General features: G+C 41.8%; 1 protein-coding gene across 3 annotated transcripts in view; it reads right to left on the bottom strand.

The window, feature by feature from the left end:
- B4GALT4 (beta-1,4-galactosyltransferase 4) overlaps positions 1-4963 on the bottom strand; it is a 46684-nt gene extending 41721 nt beyond the window's left edge. For 2 of the 3 annotated variants that reach the window (XM_054974014.1, XM_054974017.1), the window contains exon 1: positions 4825-4963. The gene's annotated coding sequence lies outside the window, so the exon portion shown is untranslated. Of the gene's footprint in view, positions 1-4693 lie in introns of all 3 variants that reach the window. The other variant, XM_054974015.1, reaches the window with a different exon arrangement.
- Between the last annotated feature and the right edge of the window lie 19348 nt (positions 4964-24311).

Consider the following 24311-nt stretch of genomic DNA (forward strand, 5'->3'; position numbering starts at 1 on the left):
TTAATACAGTCTGGTTCCTTACAAGTCTGTTCATACAACCACTCATTAGCTTTTGATCACATTTTTTAATAAGCTCCAGTGGCAAACTTTCTAAGGAACAGGACTTTGAACAAGGTAGCCTCTTGGCAGAAAAGAGTTGTAACTACAGTGGCAGAAATCACACAGTCAGTACTACTGGGCAAGTAGTAGTCATGTCAGCTTTCACCACCTACTCTTAGGAAGAAACTCCTGCTGAGAGAGGGGTGGGAGTAACCCTTCCTTAGGATGCTTCCTCTATTTCCCAGAGGCAATAAAAGGAGAGAGCTAGCCGTGGGAATGAACGCATGTCAGCATGCTGCCATTCAAGATGGTATGTGAGAAAGCAGGGATATGATATGCTGTGTAGTTGTAGGACAGAGCACACATACTCTTAACGAGGATTTATCTTTTAAATGGCCATAATTGGAAATTTGACCCCAGGCCACAAGATTTCCACTGCCAGCCTCTAGATTTTAAAACTACAAACTTTCTTTCCCCATTTGTCTTTCCCTTATTCCACATTAAACTTCTGTAGCATCCCCCTTGAATTTAATAAAATAACATTTCCAGTAGCATGACACTTTTAAAGCACTGGTCAGAATGGTTTGCAATCATGTCTACAATCCTTAACTGGATCAGAAAGTTATCTATGGTACCAGCAAAGCAATCGATATATCTAATTTGCAGAAAAATCTGAAATCTAAAAAAAGACCCATGGGGGGTTAACCCCCTCCCGAATAATAGACACAGTGCAGGTAGCTTTTTAAAAAGAATGCCCTTAGTGACCACTGCTATGCAACCACAAAGCCTTCAAGTCCCAGTTTCTGTCAGGAACAAGTGGGACAGGAGGCAGGGCCTTTTCCAGGGCTGTTTTGGTCTTTGAGGGCAATCTCATGGGGGTCAGGCAGCATCAGGCGACTAGTGGGACTCACCCAGGCCTGGCTGCTTGCTACTGTTCAACAGCAACCATACCACAAAAGCCAACGTGTTGTAGCAGTTAAGAGTTTCAGAGTAGGATCTGGGAGACCCAAGTTCAAATCACCACGAAAGCTCGCTGGTGACCTTGGGCCAGTCACACATTTTCAACCTAACTTCTCTCAAAGAGCTGTTGTAAGGATAAAATGGAAGTGAGCAGGAGGATGTAAGCTGCTTTATGTTCCCATGGGGGAGGAGGGGGGGTATAAATGAAATAATAAGTAGAGGTGAGAGGAGTGGATAAAAGGTAGGTTGATTAGTGGGTAGGAAGGAGAAAAGGAAGCAGGAAATGGTGAGGATAGGAGGGTTGCCTGGAGGAGGAAAACAGGAAACAGTGTGAGGAGGGGGATACAGGTGACCACTCAACTAGGCCAAAGTCTTCCTGGGTACAGGCTGCCAGGGGGAGGAAAGGAAGGCAGGCTGAAGAGAAGGGGACAGATAGAGGTAGGCTAGCTGTGGGTGGGGGGCAAGGAGAGAAGGAAGCAGGAAAAGGAAAGAGGCTTTCAAGGAAAGGGAAAGAGAAAATAGAGGGGGAGGGGAAATGAGATGCCCTCAGCAAGTCCTTGCAGGTCCCCTGCTTGTAGCTATATATTTTCTGTATTTCTTTGAAAGAAAAGGTGAAGGGACTATGAAGAAGCGATAAAAGCCCAGATGTAAAGAGAGCGAAATAGTAAATGTAAATATAAAAGATTATAATGTTTAAACAAATTTGATTGCAATCAAGTTGGGGACCAAAAGCGTGTCCTGGGTTTGGCATGGTTGAAGATCCCTTTCTAGAGTGAAGTAAAAAAAAACCCCTCTGATATGAAATTTAATAAAACGTTAAAAATGGCATACGACCATGCTAGTCTGGCCCATAACAAAACCAAACCAAACAATAGCGTAACTGAGAAACAGTGAAGTATAGGGATTCAAGTGTTTGACTGGGATCTTGGAAACCCTGGTTTGAATCCCACTCTGCCTTGAATGCTTGCTTGGTGACCTTGGACTGGTCATCCTAACCTACCTCACAGAGGTATGAAGATAAAATGGAGCAGAGGAGAATTATGAAAAATGCTTTAGGTACCCTTTGGAGAGAAAGGCAGGATATTAATGAAATAAATAAATTATTTAAATAAATAAGTACTTTTGCATTAGGACAGGCTAAAATAGCAATAGTTATTTACAGCTGTATATTCAGAACAAAAAAAATAGAGGGAGTGGGGGGGAGTTTTTATTACTTCATTTTTCTTGTTGAGTTGGGGTTAGCGGTTTATGTCATTCTTGTCAGCAAGTGACTGCCCCAAGGTCACTCAGCAAGCTTCCATGGCAGAACAGGGATTTGAACTCCCAGTCTCCCAGATCCTAGCAGACAATCTGACCACTATACCACACACACACTGGCTCTCTACATGTACATTTTACTTCTGAGTAAATAAGATTATCTGCATCTGGGAAAGGGCTGCGGCTCAGTAGTTGAGCATGTCCAGTTAAGGATCAACTTACTGGTGATATGAAAGACCAATTGAGATCCAGAAGATCCACTAGCAGTCTGAGTAAACAAGACTTACTATGATGGACTAAGGGTCTGAGTCAGTATAAGGCAGCTTCATGTGTTCGCCTCTGGCTAAATGGGGAAGGAAAATAAAATGAGGAAAATAAAATTAATAGCTAATCACCTTGCGCAGTGTTCTGCAGTCAAGGAGTCAGAAAGGGGTATTTTTCCATTACACTTTGTGTATTAGACCATGTGCAATGATTTCTCATGAACTCCTATATTTCCAATTATATGTATGAAAAAGCAATCTTCCAACGCATGCTGCATTTTTCCAATTTAAACCTGAACATATGCAGTAGACCTTTAACTCTTGCTTGTATTGTCCCCTTGAATCTTTTTGTCCCCTACTGAAACTAAAAATAGTGGTCATGACTGAAGTTTCACCGTACTTGGTAACTAGAAACAACTGCTTATACCAGAATAAAAGCTGACACCTCACCGTAGATGTGTACAGCAGACCTACAACTTTTCTGCCAGAAAAAGTTTCCATCAGTGAGACCAGCATGAAACGGAATAAGTAAGGTTTAGTTTCTTCTGGATGAAAGAACAAAGTGGAACCTTATGGGGCCTTTGTAGTACCTGATTTATTTGTAAATGCACAAGCATAGCACAATGGAAGAAATAGACTCCTATCACAGACTGCGCTATTCTTAATGCTAATTCAGACCTCACACAGCAAAAGAATGGACCTCGAAAGCCAATCAGGCTGCTTCCAGTTCTGTTAATTCTAGATTTAAAACTTTTTAGCACATTTCGCCCTTCTGTCTCCAAATGCAAACTGTAAAACTGATTATCGCTATCTCTGTCCCTCTTCCAGATTCTGAAGAGGATGAGATTCCCTAGGCGAGAAAGAGATGGTAGCCATTAGGAATATTAAAGCCAATGCAGAGGTCTCAAATTTGGAGTGATTTGATCATCTTGCCCTTCCTCTGTGCGCACACTTGACAGCAGTACTCTCTGGCCCAGATGTAGTTTCCGAACCACTTGTCAAAGGCAGCACTACACAAAGCATTCTAAATAAAATGTGGAAATCACCGGAGCATGTGTAACCACAGTTCTTGAAGGAAAGGTGCAGGGAACCAAAACACATGACTTCATAGGTATCAGACACACCTTTGTTTTACTGTATAGTCTGAAAAATTTGTCCCTTACTTCTAAAGGTCACTCATCACTGGCATCCCTCCCTTTAACATTAGTAGGTCCACAACATTCCAGAAAGCATAGCTCACCTGCATTCCTTGAATTTTCTCCAGGTATCTTTAAATAGATACTCTGTTCCACTTTATACCAGGCTACACCAGATCAAGTTCAGAAGGAAAAGAATTGCTTAAGTCTTTTCCCTCTCTGTCTAGTACATTTTTATACCACCCTTCCTCCAAGATTCTCAAGCTGTATACATGATTCTCCCTTCCTTATTTTAGCCTCACAACACCTCTATGAGGTAGGTAAAGTGGAGAGCTAGAGTGTGACCGAGTCCAAGATCACTCATCAAACTGTCATATCAGAGTAGGGAGTTGAACCTGAATATCCACACCACATTCTAATGTAATATGCTAACCCCTACTACTCCACACTGACCTTCATGCATTTAAAAGCACTGGCAATAATCAGTATTCTCAACAGGATGGTTGCTTTTTTATCATGCTGTTTATTACTAAAACCATTTTATAATTATCTCAGAAAATAGCACAAGACTCCAAAGAAAAGGAGAAATAATTCTACCATTAAGGAAAATGGTTCTCTCAAGTTCCATAAGATCTAGATACACATTACAATAGTTTATTAAGTCCACCTTTGCGCAAACGAGGTCAAAACGTTCCTGCCCATCACAGCATGGACCTTTCCCCATTATCACCCATTGATATCAAAGACAGGTTGTTCTGTATATTAGCAACAGGCTCTCCGGAGTTGGGGTTTCGGACTTGGATGATTTCCTATCTCTGCTGATCTCGACGAGCTACTTAGCTTTGTGGCACACCCACAGCCAGCCCAGAAGCACAACCTGCACTATTTACAGCTCAATCCTAGTCAGAAGCAACATCCGCTGTGTAGGGCAGGCAGCGCTGACGCCTAGGAAAGCGTGGCCCATGATTCCAGCCTGAGACAACCCCAGCCGCCCACTCCCGCCCGCATTTTCCTGAGAGTAAGCACCACTGGACTCACAGAGACTTGCTTCTGAACAAGCATGCATTGGTGCCGGCTGCACAGAAGGACATCGTCGCCGTCCCGGGAAGAGGAGGCCATGCACGCCGCTGCAGCAGCCCAAAGCTTCCAGCTCAACTCACAACAATTACCAGTTCTCGTCGGCGCGCTCCGTCCCTGCACTTTTGCCGCCCCAACCGAAGTTCCTCTTCCCGTTACTTCTCTAGCTGCTCAGGACTTCGGGTATCAACCCAAATCCCCCGCCAACCAGAGAGACGAGAAGGGGCCGATCGCCTCCCACAACCATAGAGTTTCCTCTCCGGCATGATAGAGCGTCATCTACGGCCGCGCCACGGTTGCCTAGATACGAGGCCTAGTAACCCGCGATAACCTTTCTTACGCCAGGGCATCCAAAATGATCGCCCAGCTTTGCCGCTGTAGTTCCAGCTCTTCTTTTGTACAATTGTATAGAAAATCCCACGTAAACCAAGTCATATCCCCCCTCCCCCGGGCCCCGTTCTGAGTTCAGAACCTCTAACACGGATTAGGAACTCCGTTTGTCTTGAACCAAACGATAAGACTGTCATTGCTGGAGGGGGCAACCTTTTTATTATTTTCCAATAAAATTATTACTGATACTGCTTAGTACATGTTTTCCTGCAGTAACAAAACAGTAAAATTCGTGATCTATGATTAGCGTGCTATATAATATGTTCCATTTCAATGTTGTATCATCGTTGTCCAGATTTTCAGTTAAAATGTTTAAAGATACTGCTTTCATTTATTTCTTTGCAGTAACAAACTAGAAAATTTCATCCTGTCTGGACTGGAATGCATTAGTGTTATTTCACCAACACCATAAAAAATTATAGGTCATCCTTGCTCCCTCCCACTAATAAGTAATTTTTTTCCCATTTCACTGCTTACCTCAAATACTTACTTTTTTTTCACTGCCATTAATAATTTCAAAATCCTTAAATTTGATACACAAATAATGGATTTAATACACTTCCTTGATCTAAGGGTAGTGGAGGGGGGGACCTGGCACTCACCTTCATGTCACCACTAGAGTGCTTCTTGCATGTGAGAGTGTGCGCATGTTTCTCTGGGGCCCACTGTGAAGCCCTGGATGCCTGTTCCCCTGCCTTTCCCCTCCACCAGCCCAGTGAGTGGTGGCGGGGGGTAGAGGGTGGGAGCAGGGGATTCCCTGCCCCCACTGGGGGACCTGGGATCCTTAGTTTGGACCTCTGCTACCTTTGTAACTTTGGCTGGGAATCAACATAGCAGACACCCAGATACAGTCTGGTAAGACTTGAAGCTTTGTTCCCTAGCTTCTGGCTAGGACTTAGGGCCAAGCTACACATGACGAATGACACTTGAACGGCAAGTGTATTTCTCCCTGTTCACTTGCCCTCCACTCAATCCACTTGCTGTTCAAGTGTCATTCGTCATGTGTAGCTTGGCCCTTAGTAGGAGAACCGGTGGCAGCTATTGAATCTGGGCAGAGGTGGACCTTTGTGAAGGCCCCAGTGACCTGTGAACCCTTTGAATTCTTGACATCACTGGTTGCCACCTATATCTTACAACTTAAAATACTTCAATGAAAGATCAGTGATTTGTAATCCATCCTGACAAATGATGTCTCTCTTTCACAGGCTTGGATGGCAAACTTTTCCTTGCCTACAGACAGCATGCCAACCTAAAACACATTCCCACTAACAACTATAGATTACCTAATAAAATACAAACCCTTGGACCAAACCTAGATGCCAAATATATCCCTTCAAATACTCTGGGAATATTATTAAAGAGTCTAATAACTGCATCCGAAGGAATCATCAACTTGCTCTTCCTCTATAATATATGCCATTATATTTCCACAATGTCCTTCTGCTCTCTGCGTTGGACAAATAAGACAGTCCCTACGCAAAAGAATAAATGGGCATAAATCTGACATTAAAAATCACAATGTTCAGAAACCAGCAGGGGAACATTTTAACTTCCAAGAATACTGTGGGTGACTTAAAAGTTATTGTTCTCCTTCTAAAGAACTTAACAGGCAGAATTAGAATCCATTCACAAATTCAAGACAATGTACCTCCCGGGTCTTAACAGGGGCCTTGGATTCATAACTCACTATCGGTGCAAATAGCTCATGTATTCCACACCTCCTGCTGTTGGTCGATGTTGAGGTTAACTGAAGTTGAGGTGAACCTGGTTGAGGTGGACTGATTTCTCTTTTATTGGGTCTTGTTTTATACCAGCTTCTCTTTAAAACATATTCTCCTGCCACTACTGCTAAATATTTAACTGTGCCAATGGACATACACTGTAATAAAAGTTGAAATAGATTTTGTTAATCTTTAAGGTACTACTCAGCTTCTGTGTAATTTTGCTGCAACATAACACACCTACTCCTCTGGAATAAATAAGAGAATTACTAAATTCCCACAGTTCAAGTAAACTCAACATATCTGAATCAGGTAGGATTGCCAGTCACCCAGTGGGTCAGGGGATCCCCCCACTCCCAGCCTCAGCCCCCCGCCACCACTGATTTGCCTGGCGGGGGGGGGGAGTGGGGAAACAGGCTTCCCAGGGCGAACTCCCAGTGCACTGCAACGATGCCACTCCCAGGAGTGACAGACCTTGGGAGTGCTCCCATGCTTTGCACTGGGTTGATTCTTAAAGAATTGCCCTGTTTGGGGCCCAAATCAACATGGCATAAAGTGCAGGAGCACTCCCAGAGCCTTAGCAATTATGTCACTCCGGAAGTGATGTTGCACCACGCTGGAAGCATACCCTGAGGGGCTTGTTCTCCCACCTTTCCCACTGTCGGCCAGGTGAGTGGTGGCAGGGGGTGAAGGCTGGGAGCAGAGGATTCCCTGCTCCCATCAGGTGACCGGCAACCCTAGATTCTTATCTCATTGCTTCTTTCTACTCTAATCAAGCTGCATTCTGCCATCTTTACATCTTGATGCCCTTCTTTGCTTCACCCTTGTCATGATCCTGGGCCTGTAGGAAGCCTGAGGCCTTAGAGCAGGGGTCCTCAAACTTTTTAAACAGGGGGCCAGTTCACTGTCCCTCAGACTGTTGGAGGGCTGGACTAAAAAAAAACTATGAACAAATTCCTATGCACACTGCACATATCTTATTTTCTCACTTCTCCAACCAAACCATCATATTTATCTTTATGTTGAGTTTGATAGTGTCGACGCAAATTGTATTCTTTGAACACAGACACTATATTCTGGCATATCAAACACACAGCTCTTTCCTTGTACTGCATGAAAAAGTAATCATAAGTCCACTGTTCTTTGAATATCCTACACTCCGAGTCAATTTTTCTCTTTCTTGATATCATTGTTTCCTAGGGGTTCCAAATTGCTATTAGTAAAATACCAATATATATATACAGCCCTACAAAAACAATATACCACAATATACCAAAAACAATATACAGAGCCGGTTCCTCCACCACCTTTCCAGTTCACACTACCCTGCGCAAACCGCACTGCGATCTGTGAACTCGCACAGGAATCTGATCACATGGGTGAGAAGACCCATGCAATCAGATTCCACTGCAGGAAAAAAGAAGGCACGTATGCCTTTTTTCTTCCGAATCTAATGCGAGTTCAGCCATACAAGCATATGGCTGAACTCGCACTGCGCAGAGATTGCAACAGTGTGAACCGGGGCTTACACAGCACACAACAGTCATACACAACTAAATAGCAATCAGAATATAAATGTACTTACTGTCAATTAAATTGGGTTTCCTACTCCTTGGCTGTCTGCAGAGCCGGATTATTGTTGGTCCCTAAGGTGCCACTGCATTCAAATCCTGCTGTTTTACTATAGACCAACGTGGCTACCCATTTGAAACAAATAAGTAGATTCCTACAATACCAAACCAGATACTACAATATAGACCTTGAACTCGCCCTAGATTACAACAACTGGGTTACATATAAAACATTTCCATCAAATCATTACAAATATACAAATACAAATGGAACCAGTACTAACTTTTTTTTACTATACCTTTACTTTTTACTAAATCACAACATAACAAAGTAGATAAGTTGACTACAGATAAACAGGTATATCACACAAGATTCAGTGAGACAAGTAGACTATAAATAAATATATTTAGACTATAAATATACTATAAATATATTGATTTATATTTATAATATAAATATACTTATACATATACTTGTGTGTATGTGTGTATTATGTACTAACACGTCGCCTCTGTCCTATGGCGACCCTATGAATGAAAGACCTCCAAAACATCCTATCATTAACAGATTTACTCAGATCCTGCAAACTGGAGGATGTGACTTCTTTTATTCAGTTAAGCCATCTTGTTTTAGGTCTTCCTCTTTTCCTACTGCCTTCTACTTTTCCTAGCATTATTGACTTTTCCAGAGAATATTGTCTTCTCATGATGTGGCCAAAGTAAGATAGCCTCAGTTTTGTCATTTTAGCATCTAGGGAGAAGTCAGGCTTAAACTATAAATATACTTTGCAGAAAAAAATGTTTAGCAGTTCATGAAATCAATAAATGTACCTCAACAATTGGCCAAACCTATAAGAAAGAGAATTTAGTAGACTGTATCATAATCAAGTAGTTTGGTGGGATAAACTGACTAAGGGTGTGCAATCTGGGATTTGTAATCTGTCTTTATAGCCGGATTTATGCCAGTCTGACATAATCCAGCTGTGCCAGGTCACATAAAGAATTCTAGATTTGAACAGGGAAACTGGACTCTGCTGGGACAGATTATTTGGTTACAAGCAGCTGCAGGCAACCATAGCAGAGACAGAGAAGCAGAGGGCATCTGCATGAACTGGAGGCAAGCTTCGTACTGCAGCAGCAGCATGACACGAGACTGGCAGGGGACAGGAGGTAGCAGGCAGATCCCCATTCTATCCCTCCACCCCTGCCCGATCTCCAAAGAACCCTTCAAGCCACTGCTAGATGCCTTTTAAACACTGTGGTTCTGGCGAGCCTCGCCTCCCCCTTGCTTCAGCTCAGGTTGGGAAGCATTCTCTTCTTTCACGTTAGGGTTCTCTGGTTGGACATTGGAATCCTCTGGTTGGTGTTGCCAAGTAGGCCCCCTCCCCTGCTTTAAAGCCCGCCATGGACTGTGTTAAAGTTTCCTGCATTGCTGTTTTACTGCTACACCAAAGACTGCCTCGCACGTGTGTGTGTTAAATACACGTGTCAGTTTCCTGCCTGCTGTTTAATTGTCTTGCTGCTGCAATAGACTGTGTAGTTTACTGACTCCATGCTTGGATAACTGCACAAAGGACTCTCTTTCTGGGCAGCCCTGCCCTGCCCTGTATCTGGATTTCCCAGTGTGTGTGTTTGGACTCTGTTACAAGTGTGCCCCGTGCCTGCATTGCCATCTGCCACGGACCGTGCCTGTTCCCTGCTTTGGACTGTGTTTTAAGTGCTGTTTCCCTTGCCTCCATGGAAGCCTGCCTCATATGGGCCCAAGCCGCTGCTAGCAGCCGGGCGCCTGCCGGGGAAACCTCCAGCGAGCCTGGCCAGGCGCTCCCTGGTCAGTTCCCGCCTGGAGCCTCCCGCGGGTTGGTCGCCAAGCTTGCCCTCGCTACCGGGCAGCCTGCTATCCAGCCCCAGCCATGCCCAGCCAGCATCCATGTTCTTAGGCAGCCAGAAGACCCAGAGGAAGAGACTGCTTTGAGAAGCCATTTCGGCGAAGCGGGCACACCACGTCCGCAGCGAGAGTACCTCGCCCCGCTCTGCATATCTTCGGAGCCGCCCAGGAGAAGGAACTAAGTGCCGACCATCCCAAGCACTTAGAGAATGCATCTCAAAGAAACCTCCGCATTCCAGAGCTGATGACATCAGGACAAGCCCTGTCCGCTGGAACATCCTTTCAGCCCACTTGGATTTCCCCCCTCCCTCTTTTGTCCCCTCTTCCTGAGGTGTCACTTATCACAATCTGATTACTAAAGTGGCCCATCCAAGCCATTCAGCGACCCATTAGTACCTTTGTTTTAATCTGTGAGAACCACCAAGTACAGCACCAGCCCCAGGGTACGTTTTGGGGTATTTAAGCCGGTCTCCCAGACCGCATGGTGCGCGTGCCATCCTATCCAGAACCCCTCGCTGTCCGTCTGTGGTCCCAGTGCTGGCATTGGGCCACTCCTCGCTGTCGTGTCTCTGCTTCGCTCCAGGATAAGTGAGTATTCCCCCTATCATCGTGGGGAACCAGCTAATGCGAACGTCTCTGTATTTCATACTCTGTGTTTCCTAGATCTTGTGTGTTTCTTATATGCTTGTGCAAGTTCAGGCTTACGCCACATTGTTAGACAATACACGTGTTTGGAACCTAATTTGTAGTCTGCCTCTTATTCACTAGAGTGTCTGGAATCGGGACCTCCGTAGACATAGGTTAAGATCCGCGCTAATTTTAAAGTTACAGACTGCTATAGCTAATTCCCCATTTTAATAAAGAGCAGTTCTGGTAACACTGGACATTGGGATTCTATGGTTGGACATTGGTACCCCCTCCTTCACTTTGGTTCTGTTGGGATTTCCTGATTCTGCTTGCATGGGAATGAGATTTGCATTTGGGGTCAGCCTTTGAACAGAGGTTGCCTTTGCTTAAGATATCCTTTTGCCTGGAAAGCCTTAGAAATGTTTCCCCCATAGGAAACAATGGAGAATGGCTGGAGGCAGCTTGTTCATGGGCCCATAGAACTGGACCCTGGGGTCCAATCTTCCTGAAACTTGGGGGTCTTTAGTGGACAGGAAGGAGTAGGTTCCCTGAAAATTTGGTGGAGTTACTTGAAAAATGACCCACATCCCAGCCCCCTGGATAGTTTTCCCTGTTATTCCCCATAGGGAATAATGACCAGATAAATTCAGGATTTTCTAATCAGGTAAGAGAATCTGACCCAGATTCTTTTGGGTGTGCGCACACCCCTAAAGTTAACTACAAATAAACAGGTGTATCATGCAAGATTCAGTGAGACAAGCAGATAATAAATATACTTAGCATTGATCCAGATTTTCAACAATTTGCTCAATCTATAACCAAGAGATTTTACTGGACCAGAACAAAATTAATTAGTTCAGTGAGATGACTACAAATAACTAATATTTTATAACTTCTTCCATTAGATTGTGCAGCTTTCTCTGATGATTAATTTTTCAAAAACTCATCTTTTGCTTCTAAATAAGTAAAAGGCATTTTTCAAAACACAATGTTCACTTCTTACTGATTCTACACTCAATCTGTTACGGTCATCAGTTCATAGATTAACCATTATGATAACAATTCTTTCCACACCTGCATTTGACACTAGAATTGGAAAAGAATACTGAACTAGTTTTAACAAATGTCTAGCAGTGGGTTCCGCATTGAAAAAATATTTCCATTCCTCTAGAGATGTTGCTTCAAGTGCAATGGACATCATGTCCAAGACACTGAGTTCCTCATACAGAGATTGCAAGGGGGGTGGTAATCTTTTTTTCATGGTGACAACATCCAGTTCAACCAAAGAAGCAGCAGTTGTGTGGTTAGCTGAACTCAAAGCACTTAGAGCATGATATGGAGAATTTTCAAAACGGAACCACTTCTCCAAATATTTGAGGGTTCTTGTGTATACATTCAGTGCTTCAGAGGTAATTTTTTTTTACTTTGTGAACTAGGTAAGTAGTTTTTCCAAACTGTGAATTTAACTTCCATATGGAAGAACTGATCAGAAGTTTTGTTTTTCAAGGAATTTCAGAGCTTTTCCACGATCAAATAAATATCACAAGAAAGTGTTGATCTGTTTTCCAGTGTAAGAAATATATCTTAGAATAGTGGCATGAAAAATGAGAGAAGTAGTTTATTGTTCATCACTTGCCATTTTGTCTTCCTGATCAGAAATAATATTCCATATTGCCACATGACACTTCTCAGAGTTGAGTGAAAGAAAATAATCTTTTAGCTGTGTCTAATTCAACAGCAATTGCTTGTCTGCTTTAAACAAAGTAAGCCCTCAAGTTGGAACGTACCCCATGACTTCTTGGAACTGGATCTTGCAAAATTCAAAAAATTCTTTCAATTCTTCTTATTTTTTAGCCAAGTTTGAAAGTTCTTCAAACACTTTTAAAACTGAGAGCTGAACCACACGATACGAATTACACGTGAATGACACGAAAACGCACTTACACGTGTTCCAATGTTGTTCTCAACTACACGCGCCGGGAATGGAGGACCTCCATTGAACCCGTGTTCACGGTGGCATGGGTTTTCTCCGCGTTCCTCCAAGACGTGGGAAGGATATCCCATCATGCACCTGCACTCTGCGTATAGACGTAAGTGCCATCTACCCACAGTTCTGAGAGTACGGTGGAGTGAGCTGCAGATAGGAAGCGGAAGATCCAGGAAAAAAGGACACTTTGCATTGTCGACTTACTGGTTGCGACCGCGAACACGCGCCGTCGCAGCCACACTGGAGCATAACATTAAGAATCCGTGCCTGGACCAGGACATGTGCTCATCAAGAGAATGCTGGACATGGGCATTTGGGGTAAGATAGGACTCCTGACACTCGCTCAGTCTCGTGTAATTCATATCATGTGGTTCGACTCTAAGTTTCCAATGTTAAAAGACAGAACTTTCAAAGCATGTTTTGCACAGATATGCTAAACATGATAATAACAGTGAGCAGCAATAATATTTTCATTCTCTTGATCAGCTAACCTTAGGAAAATAGAATGGTTAACACAATAATCCACTGAAGCATGGTCTACTCCATATGCTGGAACATTTGCCCATGACAGTCCTTTTTCACTCAACACACAACACAGGGGATCTTTTATTGACTGTGAATCTTAAAATGCCTCCTTGATTAGATAAATACTGTACTGTTCCAGCAGTAAGTTGAATATATTACTCAGTTAATCAATATGTACTAGACTAGAATGCATGCCTATAGTTTTAAGAGAAGTGCATCTTGGGAGTTGTAGTGCCTTACCCAGAGGTTCAATTCCTGGGGCATTCAGAGCCTGCCAAAACTTGTTAGGGCCATTTCCTTCTTTGTTCAGTCACACCTCACCAGGGAGAGGAGCAAGTCATCTCTTTTTTTCACCACATTCACAGGGGTCTACAAAGCTCCACCAAGCGCCTTTATGCATGAAAAATGCACTGTCTCCTTTTGTTATTTAGAAGAACTGTGAGTAGAGATTCCTTACATGTATGAAGATGTGGAATAAAAACCATTTAAGTTTGTAACCCGTGCGTTGCATTGACACTTGACGACGAAAGGTTGGGATTCCCTCCTCACATCGGAACAAATACTGTCCAGTCACAGGCAAGAATTTGTGGTTAGATGCATCTGTGGCAACAGAAAAAGGCATGCCATTCTTTAAGTCATTTAAAAGCAGCTTGATAGAGAAAGAACATTAACAACAGCAAATGCTTTTGTGTGTCCAGCTGTCGTTTTCTTGACAGTTTTGGAGTCATAGAATACTTGCTTCATAACTTTGATGCCACAGTCTTGAGCAAGAAAAGAAATGTTATGCTTCACTCCATGATAAATGTGAGCTAGCTCAGCAACAGTCATGTATTCACCTAGTGGTTTTTGATGACAAAGAAGGAGTACACTCTCTGAGAAACAGCAGCAGCTTGCACAATTTTCAGATGTTTATGAGAGACATCATGTTTACAAGAGACAGGATGTTAATGCCATCTACAGTAAAAGATGCATTGCACACCTACATTTGGCTTTAGTCTTGTTGTTAGGATCCCTGAAAAAAACCATAAAATCTCTTTCCCCCAGTTTGAATTGTACAGGCGTCTTCTTTTCTTTAGAGTCGTTGCACTTGAGGTTGAAGGTTTTGGTATCTCTTCAGTTTCTGAATCTGAGTATGGATATCAGGTCCTAAATTAACCCCCCACCCCACCCCCAAATCCTCACTCACTATAGGGAGGAGGAGAGATTCTGCACTCTTTACCCATGAGCTTCTTATGCTGGTAGAACCAGAAACGTGTTTTATTGGTCAATTCAATGTGTGTGTTATGTGCCATCAAGTTGTCCCCGACCTATGGTGACCCTATGAATGAAAGACCTCCAAAAATCCTATCATTACCAGAATTGTTCAGATCTTGCAAACTGGAGGGCATGGCTTCTTTTATTAAGTCAAGCCATCTCATTTTGAATCTTCCTCTTTTCCTATTGCCTTCAACTTATGAACATGATTTACACTGGAAAACTCAAGATCAAGGTCTCTAAGCAATACACCACACATAGCCTAAGCAATTGCCTAGGCAAGAATTACCTGAAATGAGTGGATGAAGAAGCTCTGGTTGTATTTCACCTCGAAATGATGCCAATTATAACTGACAGGACAGAAGCACTTCTAGCCTAAAACAGAAAATGCCTTTCCTGATTATATTCTTTCAAGAACAGACATGGGCAACAAAAGTATAGCATTAAAAAAATGATCTATAGCCACTGAAACTGACACCCCATCCCCTGCCTTCAGCCAGCTTTTCAGATTGATTCAATGCATTATGGGAGAAGAGGGCTTAAGCTAGTAGTTGTGCTACTAGGGTGACGCTAGGGCATTGTGGTTCAGTAGTAGAGCATCTGCTTTGCGTTCATAAGTCCCAGGTTCAATCCCTGGCATCTGTAGTTAAAAGGATCAGGTAGTAGGTGATGTGAATTGACAATACTAACCTTAATAGAGGAATAATCTGACTCAGTGTAAACCCATGTTCATATGAATGTGCAGCTGTGCATCTTCTTGTTGCTGTCCCAGTGCCTAAATTACCTTTGCAATGCAAAAACCCAGATTCTTCAAATGTTATTTCTCTCACCCAGATCTGAAACTTCATGCAGAGAAACCAGTTCCTTGCACTTGAGTCTTTCTGCACCCCCACGTGCGCTCTGGCATGTCTTTCCTCTGCTGAGGGAATACAGGCTACCAGCTAGCTTTGCTGGTGCTGCACTGACAACAGCAATACCCTAGCTTCCAGGTTTTTGAACTGAGCTATCAGTGTCTTCATTTTAAAACATAAATACAAGAGATCCATGTTAAGTCATTGTGATAACAATCAAAAATCAAACAATATATATGTTAATAGAATAATACAATGTAAACCAGATTGGAAAGCCTGTTGTGATGTCCAGAAATCTAGAAGTCCATAAGTCTCTTTTAAGTAGATTTGTTTTATAAATGTGGTTCCCATTCACATTATTTTATTTAAATTTTTTAAATATCTCAGTGTAAACTTAGTGACTTAATAATATGCTTTTGAATGGTTTTTAGCATGACCACATCCCACATTTATTTGCAATGGAAGCAAAGATTTACTGACATGAAGCTAGAAAAGAGCCAGCAGCACAGACAGGGACGGTGGAAAGTATCCCCTCTGTGAAAAAACAAAGCAGGGGAGGGGGGTTAACTGCTTCTCTGACTTACCAGAGCCTTTGTGGGGTAGAAGTTAGAATCTCGGACTAGGATCAAGGAGATCCAGGTTCAAATACTTTTTCTGCCACAAAAGGTTGCTAGCTGACTTTGGCCCAGTCACCCACTTTCAGCCAGAGACCCACCTCACAGGGCATTTGTGAGGATAAGTGGCGGGGAGAACAATGTAAGCTGCTTTGAGTTCTGATTGGGGAGAAAGGCAGCACAGATAGGGAGGGCCGACAATAACCCATCCTTTACAGAACAAAGGGAGTTTAACAATCACCACGAACTGTCAGAGCCAGTGTGGTTTAGAGAGCAGAGTGCCTGACTAGGATCTAGGAGGTTCAGATTCAAATCCCAGTATGGCTTAGAAGAGAGAGCAATAAATATAACTTAAGGTCTTACAAAACATTTACTGACTACCACATATTTGATCAAGTTGCACCAATAAAATTATAAATGAAGGGATCAGGGTTGCGTAATTGCTTGGTATTGGTATTGGGGAGAAAGGCAGAAAATAACATTTGTTATAAATCTAATTCTGCCTACAGTTTGCCAGGAAAGGATGATCTCTAAGGCTGTTGCTTCATCTAGTATTGCAAAGACAAAAATGCAACCACTCCAAGTTACAATCAGTTACAAAGATACCTGTAAAAAATACTGCAATTAAAGTGCTCAGTGCTATTCACATCATAAAAATGCAATAAATCTCAATATAATTGACCCTCTATGCAATAAATCTCAATATAAACGATCCTCTATACGGTAGGCGGAGCAACCTAATGCCAAATACAAAGTTAATCACAGTATCAGAAATCCAGTACAATTAAAATGCTACAGTAATAAATATTCAGGAAAGTTCAAGACAATTGGTACCCCTGAAATATAATGTCTAGAGGCAAGTAGTATCTCTCTTAAGAGATCAAAGTGCTCATGTGCAATAATTCTTCAAGTGACGTTATTCACAGTTAATATGTTGCTGTTTCTTTGTTTTTCAGGTTTCCAGTTCCTGGACAGATGAAAGGAAAGTCTTCAAGTCCAAAACTCTGGTCCTCAAAGGGGGGAGAAATATTTCAAGGTGACCCTAGTCCCAACAGTCTGCTAGCTTTAATAATTCTTGTTTCGACTTTCCCAAGGAGATTGCACATATTCCAAATTTCATGCCAACCTTGGTGCTTCCTGTTCGGAGAAAGAATGGTAGAGGGAACACCCTGCATTAAACTAAACAATTATGCATTGGCATGAATTTTGGAGGGTACAGGGACCTGGCAACCCTAAATATGGAAGTCCAATGATGGAGGATGACTCTTTGCAGACAATCCATGCACCAGCTATGAAAGACTCACTACAACTGTGCCCAGCTCTGTGCAATATGTGCAATCTCCTTTCTCAAGGAGATTGCATATATTCCAAAATTCATGCCAACCTTGGTGCTTCCCGTTCAGAGAAAGAATGGCAGAGGGAACACCCTGCATTAAACAAAACGTTGGCATGAATTTTGGAGAGTACAGGGACCTGGCAACCCTAAATATGGATGTCCCATGATGGAGGATGACTCTCTGCAGACAGAGAGTCATCCTCTGCAGACAAGCCATGCACCGACTGCTAAAGACTCACTACAACTGTGCCCAGCCCTGCTTGCACCACATAACTAAATACAGCCTGGCCAACAATACACAGCGTGGCCTGGCCCAGCACTGTATACCTGGCCCTGGCCCAGCTGCAGGTAGGATTCCCTGTAATCCAGTATTTTGCTAACCAGCACCTGAAGTGCCAGAAAGAGGAAATGGGGGGAGGGAATTAGTTGCCCTAGTGCACTGATACACTGGAAGTGACATCACAAGACACTCTTAAGATTTGTAAAAACTCTATGACAAATCCTAGAGTGTCCTGTGATGACACTTCCAGTTTTCACCATAAGTGACGTCAGCACACCAGCATCACACCAGTGCTCTAGTCCCCACCCCTTAAAATCTTCCTGGGTTGCTGGCTACAGCCTGGAAATCCTACCTCCAGTGTCATGTAACTGTGTACAGCCCTGGGCCTGGACTGGCCATAGAGTTGCCAGATCCCTTTAATATTAGTACACGTTGTAGTCTTCATTGTGTTTTTCCACAAGTGTTCCCATGCCTCCATTGTTATTTCTTTGTTAAAATTTATGGCCCACTTCACCATTTGTACTTTAACTATTTCATCTTCAGTGTACCATTTCAACAGTACTTGATATACCTTGGAAATTTCCTTCTTATCCTCTTTTAAAAGTGTCTGCTCTAGTTCCGAATTCTCTGTTCTTATGCCTCCCTTTGCACAGTCCGAATTGTAAAGATCTCTGATCTGCCTATACTGAAACCAATCATAGTTAGGTGATAACTCGTCCTGTGTCTTTATTTTAAGTTTGGAAGATTCTATTCGGGTTATCTCCTTATATGTTAAACACTGTTGCTCAGTATCGACAGCTCTCGGATCTATTACTTCATATGGAACCACCCACATGGGGGTTCCTTCTTGTAAAAAGTCTCTGTACTTCTTCCAAGTTGCAAATAGGCTTTTCCGTATGTAATGATGTAAGAACATAGAGTTCACTTTTACTTTATCGTACCATAGGTATGCATGCCATCCGAATATTTTTTTATATCCCTCTAGGGCCAATAATTTCTTATTCTTCAACGTCATCCAGTCTTTCAGCCACACTAGGCAGATTGCATCATAGTAAAGTCTTAGATTGGGCAGTTGCATTCCGCCTCTTTCCTTTGCATCTTGTAGAACTTTCATTTTCACTCGAGGCTTCTTGCCTGCCCAAACAAAGTCTGATATTTTCCTCTGCCATTTTTCAAACTGTTTAGAGTCTCGGATAATTGGTATTGTCTGTAACAAAAACATTACTCTTGGTAACACGTTCATCTTAACTGCTGCAATCCTTCCCAACCATGACAAATTCAATCTATTCTATTTAATCAAATCTTGCTCAATCTGAGTCCATAATTTTTCATAGTTATTTTTGAATAGATCTATATTCTTTGCAGTCAGTTCAACTCCCAAATATTTCACCTTAGTTGTTACTTCACAGTCCGTTATTTCCGTTAACAGTTGTTGTTTTTGCTTAGTCATATTTTTGCATAGTATCTTTGACTTCTTTTTGTTAATATAGAACCCTACCAAATCTCCGAACTCCTTGATCTTCTCTATCACTTTTGGCATGTTCTCCATTGGGTCTTCCACAATTAACATTATATCGTCCGCAAATGCTCTGACCTTATAAGAAAAGTCTTTTATTTTTATTCCGCGGATTTCTTCATCTTGTCGTATTTGTATCATCAATATCTCCAATACCAAAATGAATAACAGCGGAGACAACGGGCAACCTTGTCTTGTTCCTTTACTTATAGTCAGTTTCTTAGTAGTCTCATCATTCACCACAATTGCTGCATTCTGGTCTCTGTAGATTTCTTTAACTGCTCTTATAAATCTTTCTCCCATTTGTAGCTTTTCCATAGTGGCAAACATAAAGTCCCAGTTCAAATTGTCAAACGCTTTTTCAGCATCAACAAAGAAGAAACCAACCTCTTTGTCACAACGCTTGTCATAATACTCAATAGCATTGATCACTGTCCTTAAATTGTCTCTGATTTGTCTACCAGGTAAAAAACCTGCTTGTTCCTCCTCAATAACTTCCGAAAGCCACCCCTTCACTCTCTCTGCCAATATCTTCGCAAAGATTTTATAGTCATTATTAAGTAAGGATATAGGTCTGTAATTTTTCACATTAGTCAGATCTTGGCCCTCCTTGGGGATCAATGAAATGTTAGCCTCCTTCCAGGTATCTGGAATCCGTTGATCCTTTAATACTCCATTGATCACTTCTTTTAGGAATGGTACCAGTTCATTGGCCATTGTCTTATAAAATTTGGCTGTAAGTCCATCTGGCCCTGGCGCCTTTCCCAAATTTGTTGATTGTATTGCCATTTTTATTTCCTCATCCGTTACTTCATTGTTCAGTCTGTCTCTCCATGCTTCCGAGATTACTGGGAGCTTCATTTTCTCCAAATATATAGCTATTGATTTTTTATTCACCTCTTTCTTATTATACAATTTAGCATAGAATTTATAGAAGGCTCTACTAATGGATGTCTGTTCCAAATATGTTTTGTTATCTTCACATATTTTATTTATTATTTTCTTCTCCTTTCTCTTTTTCAATTGCCATGCCAAATATTTCCCAGGTTTGTTTGCACCTTCAAACCCTTTTTGGTTCAGTCTTTTAAGATTCCACTCAAACTCTTTGTTATTCATTGCTGTCAGCTGCTCTTGTAATATTTTAATGTCCTGATAAATTTTCTTTTTCCCTGGTCTCTTCTTTAATTGTATTTCTTTGGCTTTTATTTTCTCCATAATCTCCTGTCTCTTCTCCTCCTTCTTTTTTCTGGCTCTTCCGTTTAAGTCCATTAGTATGCCCCTAATTACCGCCTTGTAAGTGTCCCAAACCTTGTTGGTTGGTACTTCTTTATTCATGTTGTATTGTATGAAGAACTTTGTCTCTTTTCTCAGCATCTCCATATTCTCTCCCTCTTGAAGTAAGTCCTCGTTTATTCTCCATCCTTTCCTTTTGCTCCTTCTCCCAAACTTCCACATAATTGGATTATGATCCGAGCCTACCATCGGCATTATTTCCACTTCCTTAGTCCATAACGCTAAGTCTTTTGTGGCCCAGATCATATCAATTCTCGATAGTGTAAAGTGTCTTGCAGAATAGAACGTAAATTGTCTGCTTTTCGGGTTTTGTCTTCTCCATACGTCTTCTAAGGTTTCCTGTTGTATCAATTCAAAAAACAGCTTTGGTAACAGTCCTCTCTTCTTTTGTGCAGTTGATGATTTTTTGTCTAATTCCAAATTTGTCACTCCATTGAAGTCTCCAGCAAGTATTATCTGATCATATGAAAGTTCATCTAGTTGCTTCCTTAAATCCTCAAAGAAGCTTTCTTTTGCTCCATTAGGTGCATAAATTCCAACTACCAGCACTCTATTTGAGTTCCATACGCATTCCACTGCTATAAATCTGGCTTCCACATCTTTCATTACAAACTTTGGCTGCAGCTCCTCTTTAATGTAAAGCACTACTCCTCTTTTTTTCTTATTAGAGGCCGCTGCAAAATCATTGCCCAATTTTTTTGATTTAAGATACTTTACATCTTGTTTTCGAATGTGGGTCTCTTGCAAACATACAATATCACATTTTTGTTTTAATAGCCAGTGAAAAATGCTTTTTCTCTTATTCGGTGAATTAAGTCCATTTACATTCCAAGATAAAACTTTACACTCCATAATCATATTCTTGTTGCTGGTAAGTCCTTTTCATTGTCTCTTATAAATCGCTCCATCTCTCGTTCAGATCTGATGCGTTTTTTGGCCCCTCCAAATTCAAAGGACACTCCTTCTGGTAATTCCCATCTGTATCTGATTTTCATGTCCTTCAAAATCTGAATTAGCGCCTTATATTTTTTCCGATCCAATAACACCGATCTGGGTAATTCCTTCATAATGATAATCGTCTTGCCGTCAATCTCCAATGGATCTTGAAACTGTTTAGTCACAATCTTCTCTTTCATATTTCGGGTCGTAAATTGCACAATCACATCTCTTGGTAATTTCCTCTGGGTCGCAATTCTTGAGTTTACACGATATACCACGTCCAGGATAGCCACAACTTCCTCCTCCTCCTTCCCCAGGTATTCAGCTAACACCTCAGTCATCTGTTCTTGCACTGTTTTTCCTTCCACTTCCGGCAAGCCGCGAAATCTTAGCTGCTTCTCCATGTGTTTACTTTCCGCAACCGCCATTCTCCCCCTCATCAGCCTCATCTCTGTTTGTTGCGTGTCAGCTAGATTCTCCACCGCGCCTTCTACTACTTTAACTCTCTGCTGCGTTCCTTGCAGTTCATTTTGCATTGTTTCCATACCTTTCTTTACTTCTGACAGCTCACTTTTCACTGTTTGTTTAACCTCTTTAATCAACTCCGGTTTCATGTCCTTAAGTTCTTTAATCACTTCTAAGAGTTTTTTGTCTAAGTTCTCTATTGCCGATTGCCACTCTTTTTTCGACATCGTGGGGCTTGCCTTAGCTCGCTCCCACGAGTCTGCCCTCTTCCTTAGCTCCGTGGCGTGCAATTTAGTGTCTTTTTAGTTTTTAATTTAAATGTCCCGGTCTTTTTGCAAAGAAAAAACTTTTTAAAAAGTCCAAAATGTCGGGCGTCTTTTCTCTATGGTTCTTCTATGGTTTTTGTAATCCAAAATGGCTTACTTCCTCTTCCGCTGAAGCCGCGGCTTTTCCCCTTTCAAAGATGGCGATTCCCTTCTTCCTGCCCTCCGGCAGGGGCCGCTTCTCTCCAGCAACTCTATTGTTATTATGTACTTCCTGTCTCCCGACTTCCCGCAGTAGCTCTCGCGATGGTGAAACTTTCTCACAGCTCCATAACCGCAAGTATTCAAAACAATAGTCCGAATTCTTTAATAACTTCTTTAAACTTAATCTTTTTTCTATTTCGACTCTTGCCGAGTCTTCTCCTCGTTATAATTGGCCTGTTGCAGTTTTAAAGTCTACTTTTAATCTTCTTTACTTTTAACAATCTGTCCCGTATCAGAAGATAGTGATCTTTACCTTCCCATTCACTTTCCGTGGGTTGTAATCGCTGTTTCAATCTTCGTTTCTCCTCCACTCCTCTTCCCCCTGTTGAAGCTTGGGTACGTAGGTCTTATGCCAACCGCATTGGCCCCGATACTGCCGCAGAGATCACAGCCGACCTGTCACAGGGTGGGACCTCAAGGGTCGTGAGGGGGCCCGTCGCGTAGAGCCCCCCCTCGCCCGAGATCAACGCGCCCTGAGGTCTTGAGCGTTCCTTGCCTGCTCTCCGCCTGAGAGCAGTCGGCCGCGGGCTATTTTGCCCCCGCCGGCCACTTAAAACGGCAGTCCGGTCAGCTCCGCAGTTGGAGCTGCGTCAGACCTCCATGAATCCCAAACCGGAAATTTACAAAATGATTTATCGTTGGTACATGACACCAAAGAAGATTGCGCTAGGGAATTCGAACACTTCTAATAAATGCTGGAAATGTAAAAAACATGAGGGCTCTCTGTACCATATGTGGTGGACGTGTGAGGTAGCTAGGCAGTACTGGGGAGAAATAATAAAAGTAATAAGTGAGATTCTACAATTTCAAATCAATAAGAACCCAGAACTCCTGCTACTGAACTTGGGAATGGAGAACATTCCAGCCAAATATAGAACATTGCTATTTTACATGACAGCAGCGGCCAGACTTTTGTATGCGCAAAAATGGAAAGTACAAGAAGTGCCAACTATTGAGGACTGGACTTACAAATTGCTGTATATGGCCGAAATGGACAAAATGACAAGAAAACTGAGAAATCTGGACTCAGGACAGTTTAACACAGATTGGGAGAAGCTGAAGCAATACGTGTTGAAGAAATGGGAGGTGGGAGGAGAACTGTGGCAGTTTGAGAACTATTGAAATATGATAAAATGTAGAAGGGGGTGACTTTACCGGAGGGTAGAGAGAGAAATGAAAATGTCTAAGCAGTTATCTTGTTAGATTGTTATATATAGAAAAATATATAGAATATGGATAGAAAATAACTAACTATAAGGACCGACTAATTAATGTTGTTTCTGGTATAAACGTGTAGCATGTTAAACTGAATAAGTCTACCTGAAGAAATATATGGATCAGATTGATTGATAATTTTTGATAATAGTTATATAGATGTATAATTAATGAAAGAGGGAATTAATAATACAATTAAATATAACTAAAGTAGAATGAAGACAAGATATGTAGAAAAAGTAATATACAGAATATAAGTTAAATTGGTTGACTTATATGAATGTATGGATTATATGGTTTATATGGTATATGGTTTATAGAAATATTTGAAACCAGGAAACTATGAAATTATGAAAAAAGGGACAAATTGTTTGTCTAATGGAAGAAGGGACTTAAAGATAGGGTATAGAGTGTCAAAAATAGTTAAAGAATTATTGCTTAGATTAAAGGGAAAGTATATGTTTGTTAGACAGATGAATTTAAAATGAGTAAGGGAAAAGGGACAAAGGGTTGGAAAACTGTTGGAAGTCTACAAAAAAGGGGGGAAAGGGAGGGGGTTAAAAATTGGGAAATGGGAAATGAT

This window comes from Eublepharis macularius, chromosome 3, assembly GCF_028583425.1.
Source record: "Eublepharis macularius isolate TG4126 chromosome 3, MPM_Emac_v1.0, whole genome shotgun sequence".
In the NCBI taxonomy this organism is placed as follows: domain Eukaryota; kingdom Metazoa; phylum Chordata; class Lepidosauria; order Squamata; family Eublepharidae; genus Eublepharis; species Eublepharis macularius.